Source organism: Cyanistes caeruleus, chromosome 9 (assembly GCF_971803275.1).
Source record: "Cyanistes caeruleus chromosome 9, bCyaCae1.hap1.1, whole genome shotgun sequence".
NCBI lineage: Eukaryota > Metazoa > Chordata > Aves > Passeriformes > Paridae > Cyanistes > Cyanistes caeruleus.
The window spans coordinates 12,955,254-12,978,775 of record NC_141709.1 but is presented as its reverse complement, the minus strand read 5'-3'; the positions used below and the strand labels follow the sequence as shown (position 1 = coordinate 12,978,775).

At 39.0% G+C, this 23,522-nt stretch overlaps 2 long non-coding RNA genes across 5 annotated transcripts in view; one reads left to right on the top strand and one right to left on the bottom strand.

Moving 5' to 3' along the window:
- Window positions 1-3,633, top strand: part of LOC111932756 (uncharacterized) — a 28,312-nt gene extending 24,679 nt beyond the window's left edge. For both annotated transcript variants that reach the window (XR_002866291.2, XR_002866292.2), the window contains exons 5-6: window positions 1,297-1,365; window positions 2,302-3,633. This is a non-coding gene — a long non-coding RNA (uncharacterized LOC111932756). The remainder of the gene's footprint in view (window positions 1-1,296; window positions 1,366-2,301) is intronic.
- LOC111932757 (uncharacterized) overlaps window positions 1-23,522 on the bottom strand; it is a 249,403-nt gene that overhangs the window by 31,329 nt on the left and 194,552 nt on the right. Inside the window, exons 7-9 of one of the 3 annotated variants that reach the window (XR_015273838.1) lie at window positions 8,088-8,150; window positions 7,128-7,809; window positions 6,691-6,830 (exon numbers count right to left, since the gene is read on the bottom strand). This is a non-coding gene — a long non-coding RNA (uncharacterized LOC111932757). Of the gene's footprint in view, window positions 1-6,690; window positions 6,831-7,127; window positions 7,810-8,087; window positions 8,151-23,522 lie in introns of those variants that run through there. The other 2 variants (XR_015273839.1, XR_015273840.1) reach the window with 2 other exon arrangements.

Sequence of the window (23,522 nt, the reverse complement as noted above, 5' to 3'; positions counted from 1 at the left end):
AATTTTTAAAGGCCAGTAGGATTGAGTTAAGTAGGAGCTACTCCTAACAGGCCTGCCTCCTTTTTACCAGCACAGAAGTTGGCCCACTGCTGGAATAATAAATTAGGTGATGACTTTATTAGCCAGAAAAAAAGACAAAAATGCTGTTGAAACAACCTCAGGATACATCTTTTATTTACTTAGGGGTGGGAGTTTTTGTTTGGGGGGTTTCTGTTTGGTTTTTGTTTGGTTTGTTTGTTTGTTTAGGGTTTTTTATTGTTGCTGTTTGTTAGTTTGATTTAAAAGATAAAAAAACAGGGATTTGATTGTGACACTCATTAGCAGTGAGTTTGGGTAGTCTTCACTCAGCAGCCACAGGAGAGAACTCACTCAGGAGCCACTTGGGACTGAGGGCAATTTTCTGACTGCTCTCCTGAGAGTGACAGCCACAGATCTGGTGAAATTGTGTCACTGTTCATGTCTTCTCCTCCCGACTGACGCAGACACAACATCAGCAGCAGCTCAGGGTTCTGCAGGGCCATGGATGGGCATGAAGCCTTCCCTCCTCCCTGAGACATAGCCTGGCATCTTTTACTTCCTGAACAACTGCTCCTTCCTTCCTCCAAGAATAAATGCAGAGTCAGGGGAAGCACCTTACATACTGGATTCAAGATTTGGGCCACCAGCTAGCCCTGCCAGAATTTGTCATATTGAATAGAAACCTGATTTATTGATAAAAGTCCCATTACAAATGTGGAAAAGATCCCAGAGTGGGAGGGAAGGGATAAAGAAGGAGCTGAATCCTTTCAGTACACAAGATTGAAACTGAGCCTCCACTTGGTTAGCTACAAAAGAGGGAATTCCAAACTGCTTGTTTCAGGCAAAGCATTTTAATGCCTGAAACTACAAACATTTAAAACTATGTAAGATACCTCATAGCTGTTGAAAAGCCTTCTGTTATCTTCCACATCCATAAGGCCTATGGCTATCCACTATTCAGCTGTACTGCAACTCTCATTTATATTCTTGTTATAACCTGTATCATTCTTATGCCTAACTATTAATCTGTATCAGCATAAGAATTGCAAAGTATTGTGTAATTAATTTGTTCAAGTGAGATAGTTCTCCCAGGTCATAAAAACCATTACTTTTAATGGCCATATTAATTACTTACAAGAGTAAGACCAACTTCAGGCTTTGTTTGGCATTCCCTTTTCTAAAAAGAATTTTTGTCAAGTGCTGAACTTCCAGGATCCTTTTGTTCCACTGTGATTTCCTACTGCCTTCAGCATCAGCTAATCTTACACACTTTCACAGACCCAGAACATAAAATGACAGTGCTCCTATTGGATGCTCCTCTGTACTGCAGTTCCCTGAGACTGCCAGGTAAGTATTACAGTTTCCCTTTTTAGAATTCCTTTCAGAGAACTCCTACAGATTTGTAGATGTGAGATTTTTATAAAGGCTTTCTGAATTTAGGAAAATACACTAATCTTCTAAAATTGGGTCATTTCACTGAAATATGCTTGTTACAGAGTTATCAAATCCATCTTCCAGGAAAATTGTCAGATCTCAATAACAGCACTTAGTCACTCCTTCACAGCATGACTCCCACCCTTAATCATCATCAGTAAAGCTGGGGCTTGCCTGTTTGATCCTGCTAGAGAAGTTATTAAACTATGTTACTTCAGCTGAGCAATATCTTGATGGGGAAATACCACAAAATGGAATATTTTCCAAACTAAAAGTTTTAATGTAATGAAAGAAAGCTTCTAAGTTGAGAAGAATGGCCCAAAATTCAAACTAGAAAGTGCAGTCATTCTTATTTCTTCCTGTGTATCATCAACATGGAAGAAATAATAAATGACATAAAATACTGAAAACCTGAAAACCTAAAGGATAAGCATCAATATTGTCACATGCTATGGAATGCGACTTCACCAATTAATGCTCTTACCATCCACAGCCTAATTGGGCACTCTCATGAATGGCTGAGAATGGATAGCAGGGAAAGGCAAGTGAAGCTCTGTCACCCTGGATCTCTTATTGTCAGGCTGAGCCGGGCCAGGCGGCGGCGGCTCCCCATGCAAAGCCTGCAAGGACACGGGAGCGTGCTGCACCCTGGGGCGAGATTCTGCCCAGCTGATGAAACATGGATGGGTGGCTCAAGCTTCAATTTTCATATTGTTAGTTTTAATGAGGCAGTACCCCCTGCATGTTTTCACACAGCCCTTCCCTTTCTGCTCTCTTGGAGCACAGCATTTCGGGCTCTTGACCCTGCAACACTCATTCTAATATTTACCAATCTCTCATCCTGAGCAGATCCAGGACTCCAGCACGGTTCTCACAGAAGCAGATGGCCTACCAAAAGGCTAGTGTGAAATTCTAATGGCCTTGTTTCTTGAAAAGACACAAATCCAAGGAAGTGAAAAAAAAAAGGGCCAACCCCAAAACTCAAAGACAAATAACTCAGGCTGAACACTAACACTGAACAGAAGCAGCATCTGATCCAAGTATATCTAGAGTAGGAAAGGAAGATAAAACTGGCTAAAGCATGTGCAAAGCAGTTCATAAAAGCACTGCAAAACAACTGAATAGTTTGCAATCTGAATATTGTCATGTGTCATTGTGATGCAGCAAACAATGAAATAAACCCACTGCATGAAAACAAAGTAAGAACCCAATAACATACTATGTAGTTAACCCCTAGTTTTAATCTAGTGATATTTGTAGTAGAAGGCATAGATACTCTCTGGAAGGGAGACCAGTATACAACATTTTTATCCTCTCTTTCCTATGTGCAGGTATTTTGAACAGTAAACCCTAGAACCATGTTCCTTCTTGCTTCCTCCTGTCTGCCTTAGTTTCCTTTCTGCAAACCCCGCTCAGTACTTAGAGAAATAAAAAAGTCATAAGCACCAATGCTGAGGACAGGACTCCACAGTCTGAAAAGATGAAAAGTCCTTTCTTACATCTTTAACTGAAGCCACAATTGTAAATTTATCTTCCAAAATGTTAAAGGGAAAATGTGATGGTTATTTATTTTCTTGCACAGGTTTTCCTACATCTGAAGACATTTTTTCCTCTCACTACATTTACAAAAGTAGAAAGACAAGGGAGAAAAGCCCAACTACTATTTTTTTTACTAGCATTTGCATTCCATTGACAATATTTACATTGGGCATGTTTAGACATGTCCTTTTTAAAAAAAGTTTCCCCAGTTTTCAGAACGATTACATTTAGATATTGCATCAGTTCAAGACTAGGTGAAAAAGATAACTAAAATCTGAAAAGACCCTTTTCCTCACTTCATTAGATACTTCTAATTGGGGTAGCTGATCTAATTGATACAAAAGTATTTAACTCTTTTCTGTCTAGTTTCCTACGTGCTGCTAAAGAAATTTGTAGGGGCAGTAGGTGAAAATGAATCTGTTTTGAATGCAGGAGTGTAACTTTAATAATACAGTAACATTAATTTTTAAGAATAGCTGTTGTAAATTTAAAGCTTAATACTTTATAGTTTTAATATGTGTAATAAAAATAGTTCAAATAATTACAAAGAATCTAATGGATTAATATTTGCTTCCACATATGCTTCTGGAACTGAATATTACAACAGAACTAATATTAAATTGGATTTTATCTATTATTCAAGACGAGTCTTTGTCTCTGTCCTTTCTGACTAGATAACAAGAAAGCTGTGGCTGGATGCTGCTTCCTCTTACAGGGTTACAGCATAAACAAGGATCTGGTCATGGTGATTAAAGGGATTGTAAAAGTTACAAGAAACTTTGCAATCAGGCATGAAATTAATTGGTAGATCAGCTACACACTGACTCCATAGGAGAGCAGAAGTCAACCTCCAGCAGCAAAACAAAAATCTACTGCCTCTGGGAACTAAATCCTGGTGATTCCAATACCAGCCATTTCTGGAGCAAAAGCAATTGCTGCCAAGAGGGGCCAAAGAAGACCAGGACCCGCAAGCTTGGCCTCCTGTTCATATCCACACGCTGAGACGGGGATGGCGTGCCCTAAGCAGGGTCAGGGGAAAGAAACATTTTTCCTCCCATTCACAGACAGACAATGCAGAACCAGTTGGAGAAACAGTCCACTGCTGCTCCTAGTGAGCGCAGCAGAAGCAGCTGCTTTTAGTAGCCAAACTAAATGCAGACTGGCACTGTGCCACAGACATCTCCTAAATTACTTTCTTAGGCAGGCAAAGAAAAGAAATCCAGTCAGATGGTCTCCAAAGCCACTGCCTTAACCACAGCTCCCTTTCCATTGCCCAACTCTGCCACCTCCTGCTGCCTCTCTCCCTCCATGGTTGTGCTGTCAGAGGTGATTCACACAAGAGCAAGGCAAAATGTACTTCGTTAAAAGACCATGCTGTGCAGCTCCCTGTTTTCCTTACTTTTGGATCACTGGAGTGTTCAAAATTCTGCTTTTATCAGATTCAATCATCTTGTGTTAAACTCAGCAGAATTCCTCTAAACTACAGAATGACATTTCCTATCAGTTTCTTTGTTTCACTAAAATAATATAGATATTGTATGTAACCTGAAATTGGAGATTATTGAGCCAATTAGAAAAAATACCACACTTGGCAATCTCTTGGCTATAAAGAGGGACTGGTTTGGCTATCCTGCTTTAGTGGGGTTAAATATACATCAATATACATACAGAAGATACTCACAGCTCTAACAAAAACAGATCTTAGTGATATGCACTGCAATTTGACAATATAACACCACTGTAATTTTTTGAACTATGGATGAAAAATTTCAAAGAGCATATTTGCACTCTATTATGAAGTAATGAACACATAGAATTCATTTCACATCTCACAGCTAGAATAGTGCCTGTCAGAAGATGCACTTTGATTTTTAAGTGCAAAATCCACATTTTTCCTTGTGTGCCTTTTAGGCATACCAAGCCATAGACCAGAATCCACTGGGAGCTATGTTGTTCTAAGAGAATCATGTAAAGAGAAAATATTTGTGTCTTGGAGGATGTAGGGGTAAGAATGGGGTTTGGATTTCCTTCTCACCATTACAGGTCTGATCACTTCAAGTAAAATAGACCAGAGCTATATCCTTGTGTTTTCCCTGCCCTCTCTTGATAGGGTGTATTTGCTTGAAACAGGGATGGAAATGCAAACGTTTCTGATTTTTCTGCTGCTTATATAGACCCTGAAGTGGCTAACAGCTGGAATTTGAGGTTCTTTTTTATCTGACTAAATGACAGTAAAGAGAAATCAATAGCTGTGGGGCCAGACTGGACGCTATGACTCTGCTCTGTTCAGAACATCCCTGTAGGCTGGCTAGCTCCATATAGTCACTGCAGTGTAGAGGGTACCAGCCTATTTCATGAGCTCCTCTTGGCACCACTGCTACAGCATCCTCTTGGAGCCTTTTGGCAATCAGAGAATGTGAATAGCTGATCTGGACAGGGATACTGAAACAGCTTTCCTTGCACCTTCCCTCCTCCTCAGTACTTGAAGCACAGAAAGTGCCTTGCATTCATATTAAGCTTTATGTTAATTAAAATTTAAACAGCTAGACAAATGCAATATTTCAATTCCACATTTAAAAAGAAAAACGTGATTGTCATGAATGGACAATCAGCAACTAAATACTTTACTTCCTAGGGGAAAATTAACTTGAATACATTGTACTCAACCAGAATTTCTGTTTCTCTGCACTTTAATGTGTTGGTCGTAAAACCTCTACAAGAGAGGATACAGGTGCTATAGATGATTGCCTGTATAGACAGGAATAGGCAGGAGCCTAAACATTATATTTATTGGCTTGGCTGTTTATCCTTTAGGCAAAGATTGTACACATTAACCTAGCCACTTCCTAGGTTTATTTTAAAAGGAAAAATAAAACACACGCCTAGAAATGCTAAAATTTAAATGATTCCAGGTGTGGCATTCAGTGATCGGTCAGTTAGGGCCTTGTTAAACCTTTTGTAAGAGATTTAATTTTCTCTGTTTCTCTGGGGCATTGGTGCCAGAGCTATCTGCAGGAGGAGTGCGGCTCTAGAATGGATGAGACCTGCACAACTGGAAGCTAAGAAAGTGACTGCACGTGGCACTGGTACAACACATGTTCAGCCTGCTTCATCTCTTTTGATGTGCTGTTATCAGGAGCTGGCTCTGCGAGGGAGGGCAAACCAGGGGACTGCAAAGGCACCAGCAAGGGACACAGGCCTAGGTCCTGTTGAGGGGGGAGCACGGCAAAGCCTTGGAGGACAGGGGCATGCACACGGAGAGAGCAAAAATGGGTATGTTAGAGAAGAGCTAAAAAGAACATCAAGCAAATCAGGGCAAGCCATACCTCTTTCCTTTCCCTGAGCCTCCTTGGCAGTGCTCAGCTCAGTGACCATGTGGTAGAGGGCTGGGGTGTAAAAGTGGAGCAAGAAACTAGGAGAGCCTGTTCATATTAGGGGAGTGGAATCAGTGGAAATCTGGTCTTGGTCTGGGCTCTTGAGTTATTTGCAGTAGAAAGGTAGGTGCTTTCCAGATGCACACAGGGAAAGAAAACACAGGAATTAAGGGAAAAATTTGGATCAACATATTTGAAAGGAGTGGGAATTGAAGTACATATCGATAGACCTTTTAATGAGTTTTCATTAATTTATTTTATGCAGGCTTGGACTAGACATTTAGAGGTCGTTTAACACCACTAAATTATACTGTATACAACTAACCTCATACTGTCTATGTGGGGAGTAGGTTGGTAAATGGTCATAGTTCCAGTCTTCTCTCTGTGTTGTTTGCTCAGAGACAGCTTCTAATTGGTTGTGTTAGCATCAATTGTATAACCACCACGACATAAGAAAAACTGCACCTGATGTAGGAGAAAGAGAGTGAGACATGGAAAAGATCACAGGGAAAAAGATCACATGAAAGAGCAAACATTTTAAAGAAGGCAAAATCACAGGGTCCACAAGAGTATGAATGATAGTGACATTTTATTTTCTTTGTATAAATGACTTTTAGACTAAGGCACTTGTATAGGGTTCCCCAGAGCTGTATTAATATTCCAGTTCTGCCACCAGCTTCCAAAGTACTTTTGCAAACCACTTACTCTTCTAGAATATGTAAAATATATGTTACTGGTTTCTAGAAATAAAAATGTGATCACCAGAGTCCTCTCCTCAGAAATCCAAGCTCCCTGACTTTTCTGGAAGTAAAGCTCTTTTTGAGATTTCAGTATTCTGAAGATTGCTGAGCACAGCCTAAAATCCACCCCGTCTTCTCTTCTGTTGCCTGGGCCATCTCTTTCCACCCAGCTCCCAGCACCATGAGGACTGCTATACACCAGTTCACTACTTTCTCTGTGGTGGACAGAGCTCCTCACAGATATCCTCTAAAACAAAAAGGTTGGAAACAGGTTGCATTTCCTTAGGTGTGGCTAAGCCATGTAGCATAAACAGACCTCATTTTTGCCTGCTTTTCATTTATCCCCAAGAAAAATACTGCCAGGTTATATTTAGTATTCTGAACCAGTCATGAGAAGAGGCACTGGGCAGGGCTTGTGGTTTCTTCAAGCTGATCATACCATCTTGGATAATTCATTAATTCTCTGTGTGGTGAACTATTTGGGTTTGCTTCTCTTTAGAGGTGAGTAGAACTCCTTTTCTCTGTTTCCCAAGAGAAAAAAAACCTTACCTAGCATGACACCTAGACTCAGCCAGGACAAAGTGTGCCTGGCAGGTCATTTGTTCCCACCTCCCAGGCCAGTACTCCTGCACAGCCAGTTCTTCAGACAGAAGATCAAAAGTTTGGCACAAGCTCTTTCCCTTTTTAACTTCTCTCCAGCACACCTAGACAACCATATCGGAAACAAATATGTAGTCTGTCCCCAGACAGTACATCAGGACTGTTGCCCATGGACAAGGGAGCTGCAGGAAAAGCACAATGACACCAGGTGACCCTTCAAGGGTGGGGTGGCTCAAAGGGCACCCACAGCAGCACTTACAAACCAAATTTATTCAGGAACCCTTCATGTCATCATTAAAATGTAGAGCTAATGCCAAAAAAATGGCTTGGGGTTGCACTGAGGTTCCTCAGGCTCTCAGCCCTCTATCAGGGGACTACTCACTGTTTATATCAGCATATTTCTCCCAGCAGATGGGCCATCATTGCTGTAGTGTAAGGGATTCACCTGCAAAACCAAAACAAAGCCTGTTAAGGGATTAGAGAACTTCAAGAACAGAGAAAAGAGCAGCTGTTTCCCTTTGTAGGTCAAGATGAGAAACATATTTTTACTTACAGGAAATGAGTTTAATTTCTAAATACCAAAGAACAGTATGAATCTTTTTCTGACCAAATGCACATCTTTCTGATGTTGTAGGCATGTCAATTGTTACAGGTAGTCTCAGTAATCAGTATAGGGCCATCTCAATTTTCTTTCTTGGAGCAAGAAGAGCTTAATTATCTGTAGTTGAGATGGAATTTCTTGAAATGGAGATCAATAACTACTAAACAAACAGGTCAAAAAAAAAAAAAGAATTGAGGGGAATGGGTTGAAATAGTGAGATACATCATGAAATGTGATTAATGACACCAAGGGAAATATAAAATAACATGTTTCCCTGGAAATGGACTGTAAGTGCACAATGTCTGCACAATATTGTGCATCTGCAGTTCTCTGTCCTGCCACCTAATATCCAAATTGTCTGCCAGTATAAACACAGCTGCTAAATGTCTTCTACAACTGCAAAAATAATGAATCTCCACTTTTTTTCCCAGCTATTGAAGTATATTTTTACAGAGACAAATGCTATGTTTACCCTAGTTCAACAGAAGAAAATGCCAATGCCCAACATATATGTCTTATTAACCCATGTTGAGAGTCAAATATCATAGATCAAAGAAATGGAATGGCTGTTTTCTAGTACCCTTAGAGGAGCTGAGATTTAATGTTTTTGGCTTGAACAGTTTCTCATCTGGTTTCCGCATAGACATATGCCTACCCATCAGTATAAAATCACCATTTTACTTGGTTTTCACCATCACTGCAACAGAATCTGGCAGGATTGTGAAGGAAGGATGAGAAATCTTTTTGTAAACTCTGCTTTCCACATTGTGGATTGGCCTGCAGACTCTGCTGGGGAAGAACTGTGCTCAGCTTCTCCCAGCCTGGAGACATAGGTCTGCAGCAGCCGGGGGCGTGAGAGACTCCAAGTAACAATTTTCATTGTATAATACTAGCCTGGACTGTAAGAAGTAATTTAAGATAATTTACTAGGTTGCATTTACTGAAACAACTTCTTTTCAGAAAATATAACTAAGGAAAACCCAAGAAAAATGGAAAATGATAGTCAGAATTTTCAAACACTGTACTCTGCTTGGACTTCGCATAGATGAAGAGAGCATAAATGGGAAAAAAAGAATGAGAGAAAAAAGAGAGAAATAAGGCTCCATAAACCTAGGAAGGGTACCAATCCATTTATACACTTCCTGGAATGCTTAGAACATTTAGTCTTACTGGCCACAAGAAACCACTTTTGTTGTGCAAAAGGTTCCACACATGAACTGAAGCCAAAAGTTTTTCATGGTGCTGTGGGAAGAAAAAAACATTACTGTACAGTTTGGTGAACTACAGACAGAAACTGGTCTGTAGGTCTGCCTGGTAAAACTTTCTAAATTTATGAAAACATTGTCACTCCCCACAGCCTCCTTCATAGGCTTGAAATTTACCTCTTCTGTTACAAGAACAGGAAACTGGTCCCTAACCATGATGAGGCAAGTAAGCAAAGTACTACTGCTAATCTTGATTAGTTAAAAACTATGAACACACTTGTTTTCTGGCAGTTTGTCTCTCCTAACCTATACTCCACTTTTGTCTTATTCATCTGTTACAACCATTAGCTGGCATTCTGTGGGGCAAGGAATATGCTTTTCTCTAGGCATGTGCATGAACTAGCTTCAGTCCACTTTCCCCCTGGCTGCAATAGAAATGCCAAGGACATTAACCAAAGCATAAATGTGAAGGTTATGATTTTTTATCCTGCAAGAAAGTAAGATAGATCATAAATAGAAAAAATTACATAAGCAATCATTAAAGACAAATTAGGAAGATTGAGTTGGTAAAATCGTCATGATAAGGAGTAGGATACAACTTTAGTCCTTTATTGGAAGTTCCAGTTGTCTTTCTCTATTTAATTATTTCTTCTAGATCTTTAATTGCAGATGTTCCCAATCTATTACCCTGCTAGGCAGAACACAGTTTTTTGGATACCACTTTGCCAACGATCCCCCGTGAATTGGAGTTGTGTTTGACAGAGTTCAAAGCTATGATGTGGATCGGACTGTTATGTTGGGGAGGGGGGAGGTCCAAGACCTCTATAAATAATCTACAGCAGGTAAGTATTTCTGCACCCTTGCATCTGGATCTTGGAGTACTCTCTTTGACCATTAGAAGAAAACAAACTGAAGCGGAAATCCAGACTTTCTTGCTGCCAGACTGCAACGCACAGTTGGATCTACAAACCCAGCTCTCCAAGCTAGTTAGGTATGAGTTTGAACTCCAACATTCCTTTGTATTTCTGTTTAATAGCTTCACAATTTAAGTAAAGGCTAGAGATGAAACAAAGAGTTGCTCCAATTGAGAGGCTGTGTTTCCATGCTGTTCCCATCCTCTGGGCTGGCCCCGAGGAGCAGAGCTCACCAAGCACATAGCGCTGCTCTTCCCAAATAGCATGGCTTGGGATGCTGCCTCAAGGGGGTGGGATAAGGTCACAGTGCTAGGTACAGCAGTCGGTTGTGCTGCAGTAAAAACTTTAAAGTCTGTGAATTTATTCTATCCCACAGTTATTCTGGCATAAACTGTAACAGGAATTTGACTACAGCACCAATATGGGAAGAGGTGGGCACAAAATACAATGAGAACAGTCGTGCTGAAGACAGTGTCTGATATTGTGCCCCAAAAGGAAGCAAGAGAGTACAGGGGATAAACTGCAGAGCTGAGAGTTCTCCTTGGACATTCTGCCTGGAAAAGCAACAATTGAGAAGTGGTCAAGTACCAATAAAGAAATGTAATTGTGCTCTCATGTGTTTTACACAAGAGGCATCCATATCACATTGTGAAAGAAGTGGGAGGACTGTCAGCCTCATTTATGATATATTTTCCTTATTCACTCTGCTTTTAAAAAACTCACAAGTTCCCCACATTTATGAATCTGCTAAAACACATGGCATTTCACAAGAATAGACAAATATGACTGCAAACTCTCAAGGTATCAAAGAATGCTTGGATAAGGATGCTAGTCACTGGGAAGGTACCACTTACCATGAAAAGCCTTTGGATAGTGCAGAGGAAAAACGTGCCAAATGCAACAGAAAAAATTAAGTGGCCTGATCATTACAAGAGATCAGTGTGTGCAATTCCCAGCCACTTCAATGTGAGTCACTCATAGGTACTGTCCTGTGATGGCTGGACCTGAGTGATTCTAAGGAACTGTGAACAGAAAACCAAACCCTGGGTCTAACTCTATATACCCTGTAAGGCTACAGGAGAAAAACAAAATAAAATAAAATAGGAGAAGCAATTCAACAAAACTGTCCTCTTCCTGCTTTAACAACATCATTCATGCTGCTAACAAAACAAATCCAAGTGATCACCACAAACACACACCTCTCAGGAAGTCTGCCCTTACTACTGGCTTTAAACATTTGCTGGGTTTTTACAGTGCTGAAATTATTCCTGCATCAAATCCTGGAATTACGGTGAGGCACCACCCTGTCTGTGGTTACAGGCTGCACAGACAAAGCCTTGGAGAGAATGCTGGGTGAAGCATGCTCTGGTGAAGCGAGGGTGGAAGGGGGCTCCAGCTGTCCTGTGCCTCCCCACCGCTTGCCAGGGATTTGCCCTCCTGTCTGGGAGTGCCCTCCAAATGCCAGGGCAGCCAGTGTGTGCCAGGGATGTGTGTGCAGCTCCTTCCTCTCCAGTCATCCTCACTGCATCCTGTCATCTTTCCCGTGTAACCACACAACATTTGAAAGAACAAAACTGTGGGTAGGATACCTTTCATAATAATAAATAGGAATAGCAGTGATTTTGTGAATTTAGGTCAATGCATCACCCTTAGAGTGTATTATAAATTCATCAGAATCACAGCCTGAAGAAAATTTTATTCCCTGGCACCAGCTGCTTTTAGCCATGCCACAGATCTTTAGCAGAATTTAAACTCCAGATTAAGTATTGATTGAGATTAAATAAATTATAATATGTTATAATGAGAAAGCTGGACTCTGACTGGTATAGATGGTTTCCCTTTTTACCTCCTTTCTCACCTCAAATATTAACAAATTTATTCACTGCATTTTAACTGCACCGAAGAACTGATTCAGAAATGTATAATACTGAAGTACTAATTTAAGCAGCACCTTCACATACTTGACACAAAAATGAATAGAAATTGTAAACTAGTACAGAACAAACATCAACTTGAAGAATTATGTGAATAGGAATAAATTCCTAAAGAATTAGCTACGGGGGGAAAGTAAATGCAAAACTGCAGGTTATATTAACATTTGATTATATTTCAGATGCTTTGTTCCTTTTTTAAGGTTTGAAAATATCTCTGCAGTGATGGCTACCAACAAGCTGCAACACAATGATCCACACTTTTGTTGCAGTTTTTTTTGTTCAGCGGCATCAGCTGTTTGTATACCCAGTGCATTATTTCTGGACAACTAACAGATGAGCCTATCATTTTAAACTATATTTAATAGGGAATGAAAAACTTGCATGAGCAGGTATTCAAAATGTAACTGTGATGTAAATGTGATACGGTTACCATAGCCAACTGAGAAACACAACAAGACCAAATTCTACTGAAAAGAAAACAACAACTATCTTCTGTACTGCTAAAAGAGGACAAGAGGACACATAAGGACATATAGTTTTGTGTTTGACCTATTTTGGTTGATTTAATTTTCAGATTTTGTAAGCCAAGCTCCAGTGAGTTCCTGAGGAAAAAATTCTAACTGGCATTTTGCTGTGAGTCAAACCTCACTAAAAAAGTGCTTTGTGAATCAAGATAACATTAGAAGCTGTCTAGCTGCACGTACCAAAGTACCAGTTTGGACAAAAAAAACGGAGCTGTAATGGATTTCTAATAGTAATAATACTTTGCACTTCTGAACTACATTTCAATTTGAGATCTCTAAGTGTGACAATTATGTCTATCACTTGGAAACTTCAGTAGAAAACAACTGTTATAATTTTACTGATGAAGAAGCTGAGGTATAGAGAGGTTGAATGACCTTCATAAGATCCTACAGCAAACAGGATGCCAGTGCATCATCAGAAATACCAGGCAGCATTTTGGAACTCCAGCAAGGGCACAAACTCCTATTTCCAAACAGCCTATCTGCTATACGTCTGACTAATATTTCACCAGCTTTGTGGCCAATAGAATTCATCTCTTCATTTAGAGGCATCTTTTTTTCCTGTGCTGTTCTTACCAAGCTGATGACAGGAACAGTAATTCTTTTAACGAAAGTACACAGTTTGGTGTATGACAACAATCCAGATAAAGTCCACTTTGAGATGAAATGAGTGCCTGAAATTGCACACAGAACCACATTGCATATAGAGTGATAAAACTGAGTCTAGTTAACACAGTTAGCAATCATCCATTTTAAGAGACAACCCTAGAACTTTACCAGCAATACTGTCCTCAGAATATGCACATAGCAGGATCATGATAATATTTTCTCTCCCAAGTTTTTCATTGTGAATAGAGATAGCAAGCTTTGAGTCTGACTGTTCTTTTCTAGTTACCACTGAATAGCTGTGTTGTTGCTTTCTTTCCATTCTCTGCTAAGGATGATGTAGTTGCTTTTTTTTTTTTTTCCTGAAAAATATAAGTAATGGAGGATTTCTCCAAATGTCTCTTTTTTGAGTTAGACCTTACACTGCAGTTAGAATAACCCAGCCTTTCTTTGAGGCACTAATAAAAGCAAGAGACAGTGGAATTAGATTTTCACTGTACATTTTCACCTGCCTACACTTAGTTAGCTACCACTGAAATCTTGGTATTTAACCCTGGACATCTGAGCTTCTGTCTGGCCAAGCAGGGTTAGCAGTGGCACTAGCCTGTGTAAGTGCATTGCTGCAAGGGTATATCCAAAGGCCTTCAGGGATTAGCACAGAAATGCCATGAAGCTGAACACTCTGCCTAAGCCCCATCTGTGACCAGGGCTGTATATCCACTCTCTGGAGGTGGCAGCCCTGTGTGAAATTGAGGAGTGGTGACAGGGAGGTGAGGGACAGAGTTCAAGGATCAGGCAGTAGCAGCACAGAATGACATAGTTATACCTGTTACACAGTAAGATGAGGGAGCATGTTGCTGAATCACTAAGCTTTCTTTAACATGAATCCCAATCACTGCTGTAGCATGGTTATCTGGGAATATGTGAGGGACTTCCTCATGGTCTGGATGTAACCAGTTATTTTAGTGGAATGAAAGAGGCTCAAATTTGGTAATTCCTGGTAAAAAAACCCCCTATGCTTCTTATGCTACTGTATGTAGATACATTCTCTAAAGTCAGAGAATGAGGTCACCTGTGTGTGTTTCCCATATATCCATCAATTTATAGATGGAAACACCCAGGAAGAAACGACAAAAGGTGAGGCTAATAGCAGTCACAGTACTAACCCACTTGGCTCATGGCTGGGTAGGGTAAAGATGGCTAAGTCTATCACAGATGTAGTGCATAATATTTTCATGATTTCTAAAATTGGTGTTTTGTCACTTAAGAAAACTCTAGTTTTTGAAAGAAAATTCCACAGTGTAGCATCTCACTCTCCTTCTTCTCCTATTCTATAGAGGTACAACATCTTTCCAAATCTTTGGATAGATAATTGATATAATGCATGAAGCCAGTCCGTGAAGGGTCACTGTATTATACAGATCTGATGCATTACAGGTTATCTTTTTTTCCATCCCTTTATGATTCTGATCTGATAGCTTTATATTTGCATGCTGTTGTTTTGTCTTTGCTTGAAAAACAATTGAATTTTAGATTCATAAGAGAATATACAGAGACTATACAAAGACCCATGTGATGATGGCTATCTACATCTGAAAATTCTTTAGCCTGAAAGCCTGGTGAGATTCTGAAGGGATGTGTTAAAGCAACCTGACAGAAATCCCCTGCAGTGCTTAAGAAAAAAACTCAGCTCTCCCTCCTCCCAGCTAAACCCTGAAACAAGGTCAATGCACTAAAAGGCTCTGGAAGTAATTTTTTTATAAATAAATACCCTGTGGAATTAGTGCAGCGAGTGCCACAGTCATGTCTCTGAAATAAAGGTAGATATAAGTATGTAAGCATTTCCTTTACGTGCTAGGGATGGTGTACATCAGCCATGGTAAGATTAAATGCATCTCTGACTACATGCTACAGAAGAAGCAATACTTTTTTCTCAGTGAGAGAACTTTGATCATAACCGTGAATCAGCAAGTTGTTTAAGTCCATGCCTAGTGTTGTGTCTGTGAATGATCTTTGATATGTTGGAGTCACAGTCCCCTGAAAGGACCCTTGTGGCCCTAACAAGTAAAATGCAGGAGTAAATGCAGAAGTCTTCCAAATATGAGCTAGGCCGAGTTTCCAAAGCTTTGGTGGCTACTCTGCTGACCAGATTCTGACACCCTGATAGTCGCCTCTGATTGAGTCCTGCCTATCATGGCAAGTGCCTTTTTTACCCATCTCATCTGTTCAGATACTGCATTACAGCACAGCAGTAATTAGTTTTCCTTTAAAAGGGATCAAAAGTTCCAATCTCCTATGACTGCAATCAATGGCAACCATTTCCCTCATCAACAGGGCATGAATTATACAAATATTCACTGTAAATCTAAGTAAGGCAACTGAAGAAGGTGAAAAAATTACACTTGCAAAGACATAATAATTCTGGAATTTATATATTATTTGGTGACATCGATGGGACACTTTGCCCTAGCTTGGATCAGTTTTTTTAAAATTATTTCAGCCCTTCCTCCTTCCACTTTAATTTTATCCAGAGAGCTTCTCTTTCATTTGCTGAAGAGAGAAGAATATGGAAGAAGGGGGATCATTAAATCACAAATCCACTTATCTTCACTGCATCTGTGATGTTGTTGCCTAAGCAGTAGTAATCTCCTACATTCAGGAAACCTGTGCGGGTTTCTCACAGGAAAAGCACAACAACCGAGCCAGTGTGAACACAGCAGTCAAGGAGTGGAAGAAATTAAAACCCAAGCTAAATAAAAGTCCAAAGAAGAACTTTTTCATTTCTTCTTCATCAGGATATCAAGTAGCAGACATTTAAATTAAGAAGATATTTATGCCTTCCTCTTTTGGAGGAAATTTCCTAAGGTTTAAAATGCAGATCAAAAGGCTTACAATTCTATATTAGCAGAGCCTGATTTTCAGTTGTGCTTATCACTGCCTGCCATGCAGCTGGCTTGCTTGCTTTCTTTGAAAGTTTGAGGTCTTTACACAGAAATTATGTTTCCAAAATACAGTTGAGAATCCTGATGTTATAATCGTTTTCAGAACTACTACGTACAATACTAAGTGTGTACATGAGTTCCTTGACTGACTCCACTGCACATGCTGAGATTATGAGCTACCAAAACACCATTATAAACTGTAGGGTAAGGAGAATGAGGCCAGCTTTATATTTCTGACTTGATGAAGGTGTTGATAGCTTGTAGTGAGTGGAAATTCTTGTAAAAAATGAGGTTGGAAAATGTTATTTTTCCTGAACTGTTAAAATGATAAATACTAAATAGCTGCAAGTGAAATGGTTCCCTGTTATCCAACAACTACTTTTCTAAACACCTAAGAAAGTATTAATAAATACAGCCAAGTTTAGGTCTGATATCCAAAGTAAATAAGGTACACACAAAGTACTGGTCACTTCATAGTTTCTGCAGTGTATTATTTTAAATTGCAAGCAGGAAGATCTCTAAGTCCACAGCGCCCAATCCCAAGAAAAGATTTGCCTGGATATTTTAACTGGACATTACTGAAACCCTGAAAACTACTATAAATAGGACAAAATCAGCAAAATACTTAGCCAAGAAGGAAATATATATGCACAAGGAGATACGCTCCATTTTTATATCTCACAGAGAGAAGAATAAACTCACATCTTATATTATCTTTCCATAGCAGTCCAAACATGTTGGGAGCTGAGTTATGAACTAATACAGATGTCAAATACTGTGAAGAGTGGTTGAGGAAAAATGAAACGTAGATGCATTTGGCCAATTTAAAATGTACAAGCTAGAAGTGCAAGTCATTTAAATATATACAGCCCCTCTCTTATCTTGAATGTGATCATAAGTGTCGCCAGTGAGTAGACAAGAAACTGCTTGGCACTGTTCCTGTTAACTCCTTCGAAGAGCAAACATAGTTCACATTACAAAACCTGTGGGATTCTTTCCTTTATAGAATAATGTAAACAAACATTTTCTTATTTAATCTGTTTAATTAAGTGTTATTTACTACCAGTTTCTGAAGCACTTCAGATAATAAAACCTAAATCCTTGATCCTAGTGGGAATTTTAAGTGTAATTTTTTTTTTAAAGTACTGTTACCCATTAAATATTTTAACTATGGCTTTAGGAATTTTAAGAAAGTCTCATAATTTTTAATGTCTTGATCTCTAGGTCTTAAAAGGTAAGCAATTTTTTGACCCATGCTAACTGTTTCAGACTCTTTTAATGGAATATGTAATCAATACATTAATAACATTCCATTCATTAACACTGAATATACCAAAAGGTTAAAAGGGGCACAGGTTTTCCATGAAGCCTTTATAATTTTTCTGTTTCAAGATTTTCCTGAATCTGGGAGTGGGTAGATCCAGTCCTAGATCTACTACTCCAGTCTGGAGAATGATGCCACAAAAGCATTTGTAACCCCTTAGATATCACACGGTGTATACTTCTTCAATTCCTGTACATTGCCCTCAATCCCATATCAGAAATTCACACCATGTATTACAAGGGTCTCAGCCTGCAGGAGAGAGGCTGCAGATGGGGCATGAGAGTCTGGAAAGGCATCAGAAACATTTTGCAGAACCGGAAAGGGACTAGATTCTGGCTTAGGCATTTTTGAAACCTTTTTATTTAAATACTGTACAGCATTTCTCTAAACATAACCTCATCCTTCTCTGAGCAGTTTCATTTTGAAGTTTATTTTCTTTTTTTTAGTGAAATGACTTTAACAATTTTAAATTCAGATGGAACAGGAAGGGGAAAAAAAGCTTTATTTCTTGCTCCTACTAAGATTATTTTATCCACTTCTAATTTTAGTTCTTTTCACGTTTTGTTTGTTAGGCATAACTGGGTCAACACTTGAATTCTTTCAGGTTGAAAATCCTGTCTGAAGAAAAGAAGTTACTTGTCACGAAGCAAAGCAAATGACTGTGAATAATTTATAAGAAAGTAAAAATATTCTGCTTTTGAGATTTTAACAGGAGAACAACCCTGAGTTATAAATTATTGTAATTACACTAGAATATGCTCTCCATCCTTTTATTCTTTTCCTCTGCTCACTGACATAATACTTCTTGCTCAAATGGGTAACAGTCTCTTGAGCAGCACAGTCATGGATTCCCCCCAGGTTTGGGGACAGTGCCCTTCAGACCGTGAATTTATCAGTGCTCACAACCCTGCACCACACTTATCGAGATATTTATTAGAACTCCTGCAGATTTCTCTCTTTACAGAGGATAAAATGCAAATATATATCAAAGTCCAGTGGGATGTGAGGTGAGAACTGTCACATAGCTGGGGGCTCCAGGAGCAAAACTGGTGCTCACAGGAGATTCTAATAGCATTACTAAACCACATCACAGATCCACACCCCTACTGCTTGGGTGCAAAGCAACACTGAGAGACACATAGGTAGTTAAATGCTTGGGGTTTGTTTAGTTCCAGCTCCTAAAGGCCACAGTGTTCAGATGTATCTGTTGTCATAACATAATTGTTATACTACAATGTACTTCTCTGTATAAAGATGGTAAAGAGAAGAAATACAGTATATTTAATGGAAAAGTAGAGATTACAGCAACTTGGTTTGCTGAGAAACCAGTTTCACTAATGCTCTTATTAAAATGTCTGAAATGAATGTGTCAATTCTCTGTGGCTCCAAGGGAAAAAGATGAATTACTTAATATCAAAGTCTGTCACTTCTGTAAATGTTTTTATACACCTTCTGCAATACAGAATCTCTAGTGTACTAATACTGGCATAAACTACTGTGATTTCCAGCATTTTCTTCTCCATGATACCCTTCTTATTTTAAGACTAACTTTTAGAAGGACAAGTGGGAGAACTAAAATGTTGCAATGGATAAGTACATAAGAGCTTCCATAAAGAAGTTCATGTAACTGACTTCATTTGCCACTGAACTCAGTAAGTTCCTATGCCCTGTTGTGCTAAGCAATCTTCAGCAATCCTCACCCACTTCTTACACAAAGACCAGACTGGCAGGAGAGGGAAAGGACAGCCAGCCCACAGGTTCTTATGCATGTGCAAGATTTCAGCAATGCATTCCGTAATTTCACACAAGGAATGGTCACATACACAAGGACTGTTGCTACCAATGTGTTCCCACAGGAGAGACTTGGTTATCAAGTCCTGTAGGAGGGGTTCGATGTGTGTAATTCCTACGGCTCATCGTGCTTGCCATGTTGTGTGTCAGCCACTGTTGGTGAGCCTTGGGTGAAGCTGAACTTGTCTCTTCTTCAGCCTTACACTTGGCTATGACACATACCAATGTGAAACCTCTGCCCAATATTCCCCTAAACCCCTCCATATAAAACTAAATTCCTGATTGACACACGTTTGTCCCCTCATTAATCACTCAGGAAGGATGTCAAAATTCTTTGAACAAAAGTTGGTGGGGAACTTGACATTCATTTTGAAGTGGAAGATCTATCTAAGGGATAGTGTAAGGGGGCCCAGGCTTGCTGGAAACAGCCCTGCTTTAGATTAGCATTTCTGGGACGCTAACAATTTTAAATTTAAGTCCACAAATTTTAGACTTCAGGAAAGTCAAAATATCTGTGAACAAATTTGGAGCATCCCAACTGATTGGTCCCAGACACACTGAGTTCCAAGTGTGCATGGTATCTTCCATTTTCTTATACAATATTTATATCTGACCCTCTATTCCAGGACACTAATTAGATTTTTCTGAGCTTCGCAGTCATTAACAATCTCAGTAGAATTGCACCTCTCCATGTCAGAATTACACTTCCCTCTCTACTTACTCTTTTCGCTACCTACAAGTTTGAACCAAAATATCCACACTTCTTGTATTTCATTTTTATCCAACCAGTTGTTATACATACATGAAAAAACATCAGTGCAATTGAGCAACTCAAATCTGTACATCCTGGCTGTGTATAAAAGAATATATGCTTTGATTCTTCCCCTCTGAAAAATATGCTAAGCAGTAGAAAGTAAAGTTTATTAGTGACAGTTGTACTAAGAATTAAAAAAAAAAAAGTCCAAAGCAGGCCACTACTGAATGGTATCTAATATATAACTGGTCTGCAAGATTTTCAGGAGAGTAATTTGCTGACTATCCTCCAAGAAACTCTTGCCTAAGTTAAAAGCAGCCTTGAGTAAGTGCTGATCACCCTTCTTGTGATTTTCAAAACTCTCTCTGTGATTTTAATACCCAATTCCATTAACTTCAGCACTGGGCCTGCTGATCCTGTAGGTAGGCTAGAAAATCTTTAGCTGTATGCAGGTGCTTCAGAGATTATAATGCTAATCACTCACATTTAGCTGCTACTCTCAATATGAGAAGGAAAACAAAGCAGAAGAGACGGACAAGCTTGAATTAACAGACATTTCTTTCCCATATGGTTTTTGCCTTTTTCTGAGCAAGAATAACTCAGTCTCCTCTCTGTCATTCTTATCGTAAAGTTTTGGAGCCCAAAGCACCACATATCATTGAGCAAAGGGTAGTCTGAAGAACAAAAAACATTTTTGGGGAAGGAGGTTCCTTTGTTCCCTTCAGCAGAAAATTTTATTATAATATTAAAAAAAAATTACCAGTTTTATTCTGGAGGTTTTTCTAAGACAAGAATGTACTTCTGCAAGAAATGTGTGAGATGTACTCAGGTCACATCATCTCTGGATGTGATTCTAGTGATCTTTTGTTAGACAAATGTTCACCTGAACACTGATAGCTGTTGAACTCTACTCACAATGCAATGGCTTTTAGAAAAATTATAAACAAGCACTTGTATTTTCAACAGATTTTACTCCATGGAGATCAGCTGTTGTGCCCAGTTAATCTGTATTCTCCTCCTTACACATATATAGTAAAGAGAAATGGGGGATATTCTGTGATCGGAACTGTATTTTCACTTTTTTTGGTCCTGGTTTATGGATTTTTCAGTGTTTTTCTTTAAGCAATTATATTCACATCTTTTTGTGTTTGGAAATGTTTTTATATGGGAAGGTGGCTATTGCAGTGAACAGCTGAATTACATTGCAGAGACCACTGAGAACTGACAAATTACAACCAGGGCTCACTGAGAGACTAAGGGAAATCAGGACATCCTATATGTCAGACTAAGAATATCTTTATACAGTCAATAGAGAGTCATGAAAAGTTTGATTTTTTCGAGGCTTTGAAGTGAAGAGAAATGAAAAAGCCAAAATTCCTTGATTTCATGAAGACTTTTCAATGCTGCTTATTTCTAAGAGATATTTAGGAGAATGTAAGACCTATACATGTTAGTGCTCTCCCATGGAAAGGAGACATCCCTGTGAAATGAAAATTAAGTCCAGAAAGCTAATGTTTGATGCAAGATATATTGGTACTGTAGCCAAATATTTCCCACAACCTCTTGTCTTTGTCAGAAAAGGTTTAAGAAATAGCTTGATGCTGTTTCTCTTCCTCCACACCCGCTCTTCAGGAGCTGAGTTGCTACTTGCTTTTATATTGTTCAGTTTAGGATGTCACTGCACTGGAATGACATCTACTTTCTTTTCTTTTCTTTTTTTTTCTTTTTAAAAAAACATTATTTTTAAATAATAGGACATTTACTTTACTGAAATAATGCATTGACTCATACTTTTTGGATTGCATTTTCTGTAAGCCTAGATTGACTCTCTGTAGCCTTGGAGCTGATGTCATAAGTACTGGTGAGAAAAGTGGGTTGGCAACTGTGAGTCTGTGAACATCTCTAGTTAAAGTTCCTTTGTAAAAATACAAAGGACTGCACATGGTGTAAGGCAGCCAAGAACTGAAATATTTACCATGATAAATTACTTGCTTTATTATAGCCGTTTACTGAAGCAACTACCAAAAAAGCAATAATATAAAATAATTCATGCCTGTGGATCTTAGATTAATAGAATTGCTAACAATTTTCTTTTACTTCATCCTAAAAAAACTAATTATGGCACTTTTCTGCTACAGGCAAAAGAAACAGAAAAGCTCTTCATATATTATGGATTGAAATAAAGGACAGTTGAGGGAAGTTAAGTTTCCCTTGAATGAATTTTTTCAAACTGTGTGTGGAAAACTACACAAGAAAATATATGAGTATGCACTTGCAGAAAACCCACTTTTGCCTTCTGTAATATCATTTAGAGAGCAAAGACTTACTTGTTTTTCTAAGACAAGTGTCTTAGAACTATGTCTCTTCATAGCCAGAGTAGAAGGGGAGATGGATGCTTGAGATGGCCCTGAGCAGAAATTTAAATTTAATCCTGTCAGTGTTGAAAAGTTGATTTGAACCCTGTTTCCCCAGTGAAGAAAAAATAACCCAATAAGAAATGGCTCCAGACCTCTTAGGATGAGAAGCAGTAACTGAGAAGACCTTAGAAGGGAGAAGAACTAATAACAGAAATAACAAGAACTGCAAGAATTAAAAAAACAAACATTAATCAGCAGGAAAAGATACTTCTTAAAAGCTGGAAAATATAGGAGTAAACAGAGAATTGACAAAAGCAAAGATTAACTCATATAGCTAAAGAAGTTATGGAGATTGCCAAAGGATTTTCAACTGAACACACAAATAGAACAAGGAATATAAAGGTGGTATCACAAGCATTTGAGAAAAAGAAAGAAGCATGGCCTAGACTTACGTAAATGCAAGTATGAAAACAGACAAAAGTAGGAAGTGGCATCAAAAGCTGTAATGCTTTTGTACAGAACTATCATGGCAGATCAGGTGACCAAGCTGCCTGGCAGAACTGATTTGCTTGACAAAGGAATTATAAAAGATTAGATGCTTGTGATTAAGGCATTTGAGGGTGGTGCCACATAAGAAATTAGTTCATCTGAGGAGGAGAGTACAAGCAGTGATGGGACTGGTGGGGAGGGACCCTTGCAGCCACTGTGTTATGCAGAAAACAGAACTTCTGGACTGGACACTCCCTAGGGGCTTCTTTTCTCCAAGGACCAGTCTAGGAACAGATGCTGTTTGATATTTTCAGTAATGACTGTCATAGAAAAGAGAGAGGTATGTTAATGAAATTTAGTGATGACACTGAAGAGG